This window comes from Bos indicus, chromosome 8 (genome assembly GCF_029378745.1).
Source record: "Bos indicus isolate NIAB-ARS_2022 breed Sahiwal x Tharparkar chromosome 8, NIAB-ARS_B.indTharparkar_mat_pri_1.0, whole genome shotgun sequence".
NCBI classification, from domain to species: domain Eukaryota; kingdom Metazoa; phylum Chordata; class Mammalia; order Artiodactyla; family Bovidae; genus Bos; species Bos indicus.
Genome location: NC_091767.1, coordinates 22,445,170 through 22,455,107, shown reverse-complemented (window position 1 = coordinate 22,455,107; position 9,938 = coordinate 22,445,170). Strand labels below are relative to the sequence as shown.

The window sequence follows — 9,938 nt, the reverse complement described above, 5'->3', positions numbered from 1 at the left end:
GATGAGAGGGCTGACAGCTTACCGTAAAGGATGTCGGATATCTGATCTCAAAAGAAGATTTAGCTTTGGGACCGGGGACCAGGCTTGATCACTCAAGAGCTTTTGTATAGCAGGGTTTTATTAAAGCATAAAAAGGGACAGAGAAAGCTTCTGACATAGACATCAGAAGGGGGACGGACAGAGCCCCGCTCACTAGCCTTAGTGAGGGAGCTATATACTTTTTTAATTGGTTATTACAATAAATGAAAAGAAAGTCTCAAGGTTTACAGATCTTACTAGATCCACTCCCACAATATACATTTTAAGATAATGGGATGAGAACTAACAATAGAAAGATCTTATCACACCCACTTCTATAATGTACATCTCAAGATAAGTCAGCAGGTTCTTGCTAAGGAGAAACACATCCTCGAGCAAGATACCTTGTTCTATTAACTAAGACAAAGCGATCATGAAAAAAAGTTTATTTTTTTCTCCTCCTTGAGAACTACAGACCCTATATCCTCCTGGAGAGTGCCAGACCCCTCTCTCGTCCTTGGGGACCCCAGACTTCTTATCAATCTGCCTAGGAACTGACACTCTCAGACAGCTCTAATTTCTAGGTTAAATACATGTCAGTTGCTCAGTTGAGTACAACCCAGTTGCAACTCCATGGACTGTATCCTTTTCATACTGTTCATGTGATTCTCAAGGCAAGAATACTGAAGTGGTTTGCCATTCCCTTCTCCAGTGGACCACATTTGTCACTTACAACCAACCTAGACAGCATATTAAAAAGCAGAGGCATCACTATGTCAACAAAGGTCCATCTAGTCAAGGCTATGGTTTCTCCAGTAGTCACGTATGGATGTGAGAGTTGGACCATAAAGAAAGCTGAGCACCGAAGAATCGATGCTTTTCAACTGTGGTGTTGGAGAAGACTCTTGAGAGTCTCACTGAATGCAAAGAGATCCAACCAGTCCATCCTAAAGGAAATCTGTCCTGAATATTCATTGGAAGGACTGATGCTGAAGCTCAAACTCCAATACTTTGGCTACCTGATGTGAAGAACTGATGCTTTGAAAACATCCTGATGCTGGGGAACATCAAAGGTGGGACAAGAAGGGGGTGACAGAAGATGAGATGGCTGGATGACTTTACCGACTCAATGGACATGAGTTTGAGTAAGTTCTGGGAGTTGGGGATGGACAGGGAGGCCTGGCGTGCTACAGTCCATGGGGTTACAAGACTAAGACACGTCTGAGCAACTGAACTGAAATGGACTGTACCCCACAGGCTCTCGGTCCATGGAATTCTCCAGGCAAGAAAACTGGAGTGGATTGTCATTTCCTTCTCCTGTATATTAAGTAAGTTTTGAGTTATTTTCTCTCTTCCTTCAACACTTTGGGGACACTTTGGGGGGCAAGACTACGTGGATATTTTTGGACTCATCTGGCTGTCTTTGTGGGGCTTCCCAGGTGGCACTGGTGCTAAAGAACCCACCTGCCACTGCAGGAGACATAAGAGACCTGGGTTTGATCCCTGGGTCGGGAAGATCCCCTGGAGAAGGAAATGGAAACCCACTCCAGTATTCTTGCCTGGAGAATCCCATAGACAAGGGAGGATGTTCACTGGGTCCTAAAGAGTCAGACATGACTGAAGCGACTTTGCTCGCACACCAGCTTGTCTTTGTGACTGTTTAACATCCTTTAAATACTACAATTCTTCCACTGTTTGGCTGAGCTTTTTTTAGATTTAACTTGCACTTTGCCATTTGTCAGCAGAAATGTCACTTATCTTTCTTCACTTTCATGACATTCAGATATATATATATATATATATATATGTTTTATTTTGCCCACAAACACTACTGTTTTGCTTTCTAGGCAAGATCAAATGAGAGACAAAATATCCAGTCTTGAAAATCACAGAAAATGCGGTGAAGCCCCTCTGCCATTCTTTTATTTCCCTTTGTATTAACCCTAGGATGAAATGGAACGTAAGCCAGGAGGAGAGAGACAAACATCGACCAGCAAATCACTATAGAATTATAAGTTCTTAAATCTTTTGTTGTTATTTAAATTTAAAACCAAACATCATGAGTAAGTAATGAAGCAAGGCTATTTCTCCCTGACACAGCCTGGCCTCATGGGTCCACATTCTCAGCACAAAACAGAGATGGATACACAAGTCAGCCCATTCGGATGTACCCCATGAACAACTAAAGGTCACTGGTTTCTGTGATACAAGCTTCTAAGAATATATAACACCACCTCCGAATTCCCTATAGCCAACTCAGAAATTCTGAGGAAAACAAATGTTCAACAGTTTAAACAGAAGGTTTGAATAATAGAAGCTGTAGTGGCAAAATAGAAATTGCCTACTAAAGATGTAACTATTACAATTGGATAATGCCTCCACCTAAGTAGTATTCTTACCTGGAAAATCCCATAGACATGAGTCTGGAGGACTACAGTCCATAGGGACGCAAAGAATCAGACACAACTGAGCGACTAACACGCACACACATAGACAAAAACACACTTTAGCTCTCAGCATCTTGGTTGCTGACCCTTGATACCAGGGGACACAGGTCAGAAGAGGAGGTCACCACTGAGAACTTGGGTCCTTCACAGAAACACTCCAGGGAGAGGGTGGGGATCCTGGAAGATGAATGATTTTGCAGAGAAAGAGACAGGCCCCTCCATAGTAGATCCTGAACTTCTCAGGATGAGGTAAGCCTACCCTCACGAATGAGTGTCAGAGAGTTTGGGTGAAGGACACTGTCATTCAGACGAATCATGCTATTAGAGGTGAAAACTACCTTGTGAGTGAGGCAGTGTTGGAAATATAATTTATTATCTTGGTTTAGAATCTTCACATTTAAGTGCACAGGAAAGAAACAGGATTCCTGGTCGGGGTATTAGCACAGCCTGTCGAGGACTATGCTGCTGCTGCTGCTAAGTCACTTCAGTCGTGTCCAACACTGTGCAACCTCATAGACGGCAGCCCACCAGGCTCTGACATCCCTAGGATTCTCCAGGCAAGAACACTGGAGTGGGTTGCCATTTCCTTCTCCAGTACATAAAAGTGAAAAGTGAAAGTGAAGTTGCTCAGTCGTGTCCGACTCCTAGGGACCCCATGGACTGCAACCTACCAGGCTCCTCTGTCCACAGGATTTGCCAGGCAAGAGTACTGGAGTGGGTTGCCATTGGACTATAGATCTAGTATAAAAAAATGGTGGAAAGAAACAGTGATGTCTAGTATGTTATTGCTGACTATCAACTTGAAGAAAAGTGCCACAACCTAAATGTTGAGAGTTATGTTTTATTTGGTGGGAATTCAGGAGACAGTATTTCAAGTCACCCTGAGAGAAGTGCTCCAAGGAGCTGGGGGGTGGGGGGAGAGGGGGAGTCAGGTTGTATAGAAGTTTGCAGTACAGGCAGGTAGTCTGAACCTCAAAAGTATTTTTGTGAAGTAGAGAAAACCAGATATCTCAAGTAAAGGAATTTAGCACTTTGCTATGTATGGGAAGATGCAAGAGTGTGTGCTCACTGAAATCATTCTTTTCATGCATCTCACCTATCCTGGGGCCATGAGCCTTGCATTTTTCACATCCTGAGTTCCCTTGGGCTCACCTTAGGGAGTGGCTCCAATCTGATAGCTGTCAGACCAGGGGTATATTCCTCCTTCCTGAGCACCCTGGAGGGCTGGAAACTGATGACTTTGTCATCCTGGTTTACTGATATGGCAGGAAACACTCCATTTCTCATGACCTGTGGTCCCAGTGAAATGTAACCTCAGGAACCTGAATGAATGTCCTCAAAAGAGCAGAAACAACTGATTAGCTCATGCACTCATAATTACAAGCCTCTGCTCTGATTAAAACAGTAAACAAAATACAGAAATCTAGAGGGGCTGAGGGACTCTGACCTCCTATGTATAAGGTAAGGAGAGAAAAATGCAGTACAGAGTCCAGGAAAAATTTTCTTCTTGACACAAAGAAAAGGAATCTTTATATGTATTAAAATGTGTACATAAGTATGTACATGTGTATAAGTCTTTACATCCCTTCATAACCTCAGCCTTTAACTAGTTTCTTATTTATTTGATATCCGTTTGGAGTGACAAATCCAAAGTTTAGTGGGAAAACAAAACACTTATTGTTAAAATTATAAGAATAGATTGATTACATTTTCTGGGTCAAATAGAAAGTGTCTAAATGAAAACACAAAATGGATGTGAGAGAGAAAATTCATGACACTGAGTCCTGTCTTCCCTATTTAAAGCCTTGCTTTAGATTTATTATTCCCTTTGATAATAACTGCACTGGCATCCCTTCCACATTGTCTCATTGTAAAATAGAACACAGCCACAAACAAAGGGATTTCAGAGAAGACAACTGTTGGCAACGAATAGCCTGGGGTGTTCCTATTTGGGTAGAATTGAGAACTATTAAGGTAATCCAATTTTAATTCAGGAATTAACAAGGATGTGTCCATGAGTGTATGCGTGCATGTGTGCATGGGTATGCCTGCATGTGTGCACGTGTGTTTGCTCAACGAGTCGGGAGGGTTTCAATTTAGCCTAGATCTATCAAATCTCTGCCTAATTTACAGGCTTGTCTTTAGTTTGCTTCTCTCCAAATGACAAATGAGAGGGTGCTCTAATTCATTTCTTGAATAAGTTTTATTCCATTTCTTTCTTCCTTCAACACTTTGGGGCCCCTTTTGGGGGCAAGAATACATATACAATTTTTGGTCTCACCTGGCCATCTTTGTGGAGGCTTCCCAGGTGACATCAGTGGTAAAGAACTTGTCTGCCAATCCAGGAGACATAAGAGTCCACGGTTTAACCCCTGGGTCGGGAAGATAATTGGAGGAGGAAATAGCAACCCACTCAGGTATTCTTGCCTGGAGAATCCCATGGACAGGGGAGCCTGTCCACAGGGTCACAAAGTCAGACATGACTGAAGCAACTTAGCACATGCACATGGCTGTCTTTGAGACTGTTTGACAACTTTCAAATAGTATGTTTCCTTCCATTTTTTCGTTGACCTTTCTTCAACTTACACTTGCCATACTGTCAGCAAAAAAGACATTTGTCTATATTCTCTTTCATGACATTCAAAATTATTTTTGTTTTATTTTTGTCCACAAACAACTATCAAGTTTTGCCTTCCAGGAAAGTTGACATGAAAAACAAAACAATCTCTAGTGTTGAAAATCAAAGAAAATATGGTGAGGCCCTCTGCCATTCTTTTCCTTCCTTTTGTATTAACCCTAGGATGAAATGTTTAGGAATGCAGTAGGAGAGACAAACTAGCCAGGAAATCAATATGCAAAAAATAAGGTCTTAAATGTTTTCTTGCTGTTCTTTAAATATAAAACAAAACATCATGAGTAAGTAAAGAAACAAGGCTATTTCTCCCTGACACAGCCTGGGCCTCACTGCTCTGCATTCTGACCACAAGACAGAGATGCATCGAAAAGTCAGCCCAACAGAAGGAGGTAGACTGAATGAACAACTGAAGGGCACTGAGTTCTGTGACAGAAGCTTTCAACACTACATAACACCATCAATTAATTCCATATAGCCAACTCAGAAATTCTGAGCAAAACAAATCTTGAACTCTTTAAGTAAAAGAATTGAACGATAAAAGCTATAGTGGCAAAATAAAAATTGTCTACCAAAGGTGTAACAATTGCCATTGGATAATGCCTCCACCTACTTAGATCTCCACACTTTAGGTCTCAGCATCTGAGGGCTGCTAACACTTGATACCTGGGGACACGGAGCAGAAGAAAAGGAGGTCATCACTGAGAACTCCCCTCCTTCACACAAACATGCACTGGGAGAGGGTGGGGATCCTGGAAGATGAATGATTTTGCAAACAAAGAGACAAGTCCTTCCACAGTAGAATTCTGAAGTTCTCAGGATGTGGTTAGCCAGCCCTCACGGGTGAGGCCCAGAGAGGTTGGGTTGAGGACACTGTCATTCCAGAGGAAAAGTGCTACTGGAGGTGATAACCACCTTGTGAGTGAGGTGGTGCTGGAAAGACAATTAATTATCTTGGAATTAGAATCTTCAGACCTACATGCACCAGAAAAGAAGCAGGGTTCCTGGTGGGGATATTGGCACAGCCAGTGCAAGACTATAAAAGTGAAAGGGAAGTCTCTCAGTCATGTCTGACTCTTTGCAATCCCAAGCACTGTAGCCTACTAGGTTCCTCCGTACATGGGCTTTTCTAGGCAAGAATGCTAGAGTAGGTTGCCATTTCTTTCTCCAATAGATCTACCATAAAAAGCAGGTTGAAAGAAACCATCATGTCTTGTTTATTGTTCCTGACTGTTGATCTGGAGCCTATTATACACAGTGAAGTAAGTCAGAAAGAAAAACACCAATACAATATATTAATGCATATATATGGAATTTAGAAACACGGTAACGATGACCCTATATGTGAGACAGCAAAAGAGACACAGATGAAAAGAACAGAATTTTGGACTCCGTGTGAGAAGGTGAGGGTGGGATAATTTGAGAGAATAGCGTTGAAATATGTAATTTACCATATGTGAAGTAGATCACCAGTCCAGGTGCAATGAATGGGACACAGCGCTCAGGGCTGGTGCGCTGGGACCACACTGAGGGATGGGACAGGGAGGGAGGTGGGAGGGGAGTTCAGGATGGGGACACATGTACATCCATGGGTGATTCATGTCAATGTATGACAAAAACCACTACAATATTGTAAAGTAATTAGCTTCCAATTAAATAAGTTAATTTAAAAAATAAAGAAATAGTGACAACCTAAAAGTTGACAGTTATGCTTTATTTAGTGGGAATTCAGAAGACAGTATCTCAAGTCACCCTGAGGGAATTGCTCCAAGGAGCTGAGGGGAAGAGACAGGTTATATAGGAGTTTGCAAGAAAGGGGAGGTAGTCTGAACATCAAAGTAGTTTTGTGAATTAAAGAAAACCAGCTATCTCAAGTTAAGGAATTTAGCACTTTTCCTTTGTATGGGAGGAGGCAAGTGTCTGGGCTCACTGAAAACATTCCTTTCCTGAATCTCAGCTCTTCTGGGTCACCTTTCCTTGCATTTTCTTGCATCTTGCATTTTTTCACTTCCTGAGTTGCCTTGGGCTCACCTTAGGGAGTAGCTGCAATTTGGTAGCTGTCAGCCCACAGGTGTATTCCCCCTTCCTGAGCGCCCTGGAGGGCTGGAAACTCTTGAGGACTGTGTCATCCTAGTTTACTGATATGGCAGGAGATATTCCACTCCTCAAGATCTTGTGGCCCCAGTGAAATGTAATCTCAGGAACCTGAATGAATGTTCTCAAAAGAACAGAACAACTGAGTAGTTCATTCACTCTTAATTACAAGCCTCTGCTCTGTGAAACAGAAAACAAACTACAGAAACCAATATGGCCTGAGTGACTCTGAATTCCTATGAGTAAGATAAGGGGGGAAAAATGCTCTTAAGAATCAAGGAAAAATTTTGTTTTGACATAGCACGAACAAAAGGAATGTTTATATATATTATACTTAAATGTATACATAAGTATGTATACCTCTATAAGTCTTTACATACTTACATAATTTCAGCCTTTCTTTAATTTCTCATTTAACTGATATACATTTGCTTTGACAAATCCAAACTTTATTGGGAAAATTAACCTTCTACCATAAAAATTAAGAGTTTAGATTGACTACATTTTCTAGGTCAAATAGAAAATATTCTAAATGAAAACACACAGGGCAAGTGAGACAGAAATTTAAGACAATGAGTACTGTCTTCCCTACTTAAAAGCCTTGCTTAGAAAGATTATCATCAGACACCCTACCTCCAAGGTTGCACCAGACGCCATCTCAGCCAGCTGAGCAGCAGCCTCATCTTCCCCATGGATTTCGTGCTCTCTCTACTGATGGCCCTGGTGCTGGTCAGCTACAGCCCGGGAGGATCTCTGGGCTGTGATCTGTCTCAGAACCACGTGCTTGTTGGCAGGCAGAACCTCAGCCTCCTGGCCCGAATGAGCAGACTCTCCCCTCACTCCTGTCTGTAGGACAGAAAAGGCTTCGGTTTTCCCCAGCAGATGGTGGAGGGTGACCAGTTCCAGGAGGCCCAGGCCATTTCTGTGCTCCACGAGATGCTCCAGCAGAGCTTCAACCTCTTCCACACAGAGTGCTCATCTGCTGCCTGGAACACCACCCTCCTGGAGCAGCTCCGCTTGGACTCCAACAGCAACTGGATGACCTTGACGCCTGCCTGGGTCAGGTGGTGGCACAGGAAGACTACTCTGCCCTGGGAAGGATAAGCCTCACTCTGCCCTTGAAGAGGTACCTCCACGGAATCCATGTCTACCTGAAAGAGAAAGATACAGTGACTGCACCTGGGAAATCGTCAAGAGTGGAGATGATGGAGCCCTCACTTCATCAAGCAGCTTGTAAAAAAGGTTAAGAAAGATGGATGGAGATCTCAACTCAGCTTGAGATGACTCTCACCGACAAAGATGCAACATCACCCTCGTACACTCACCTGTGTTCATTTCAGTCGACTGATTTCTGCTTTAGCCACCAAATTCATTGTATTACTTTAGCCAATACTTTGTCAGTAGTAATAAAAAGTAGATATAAAAGTATTTAGCTGTAGGGGCATGAGTCCTAAAGTCATGCCGGCCCTGATGTTATCGTTGCTGATTGACTTATTCCTTCCTGCACCTAATATACTTAAAATATTTCTAAAATTACAATTCCTCTATACATCATATTAAAATTTCTAAAACATGTTTACCATTTCATGTTATTAATTTGGTACTTTGTTCTATTTATTAAATTCTTATGAAAGAAAATGAGTTTCTTTACTCAAAAATTAAATCCAAACCTCCATTTAACATTTTATCAAACAATGCATGGTTACATTTTTTTATTCAGTCATTCCATTCATATTATACATATATATTGAGTCCCTAAGTGACAGACTGTGTAATTCTCACCAAGGAATACAAGTGAATAAAGCAAATGTAGTTCCTACTGCATGGAAACTCTCAGTCTTACAGAGAAGAGGACATAAAAACAGTATTATTTTATTTCAATTATACTAAAGACTGCAAAGAGAAGTAAAGGAAAGAATGTTCTCACATGGGAAGCATTAGGTACATATGATACTGGAATGACAAATAATATTATATATCTTTCTAAGCTGCCTGCAGGGCTTCCCTGATAGCTCAGCTGGTAAAGAGTCCACCTGCAGAGCAGGAGACCCTGGTTCCATTCCTGGGTCAGAAGATTGCCTGAGGAAGGGATAGGCTACCTACCCACTCCTGTATTCTTGGGCGTCCCTGGTGGTTCAGTCGCTAAAGAATCTGCCTGCAATCTAGGAGACCTAGGTTGGGATGATCCCCTGGAAGAGGGCTGGGCTACCCACTCCAGTATTCTACTCTGGAGAATCCCCATGCACAGAGGAGCCTGGAGGGCTATAGCCCATGGGGTCCCAAAGAGGCCACCACAACGAACCACACAGTACAGAAGTCAATGAATTCTCTTTACTTAGTTTCAAGTTACCAAAACCTGGGGAGACTATTTTAGATAGATGTTACCTAAAACATAATTATTTCTAAAGTTTACCTAAAAGCTCTTTTTTCCCCTTACTTTAAGAGATCAGAGAACATTAAAGTTCCAGAGAGCCAGGTAGAACACTTACATGGCAAAGGCACAAGAGAAATACCAATTCCTTCCAGAAAGCTGGCTTAACCAATTATAAAAGGCTCACTTTGATACAGTAGCAGAGCTAGCAGAGGCCATTGTTCTCCAGACCTCTGGGCAGCCCCCATTCAATGAGGACAGCCACCCAAAGGCCCCACATCCTAGTGGACAGCCACCCAGGGATTTCCCTGTTGCTTCTGGGATTCCCCCTGCAATTCTTGGGCACCGTATGGTAGTGGATGGCCACCTCAGGAGT

At 42.3% G+C, this 9,938-nt stretch overlaps 1 pseudogene; it reads left to right on the top strand.

Moving 5' to 3' along the window:
* The first annotated feature begins 7,881 nt into the window (after nt 1–7,881).
* LOC139184512 (interferon omega-1-like) lies at nt 7,882–8,428 on the top strand (annotated as a pseudogene).
* The last annotated feature ends 1,510 nt before the right edge of the window (nt 8,429–9,938 follow it).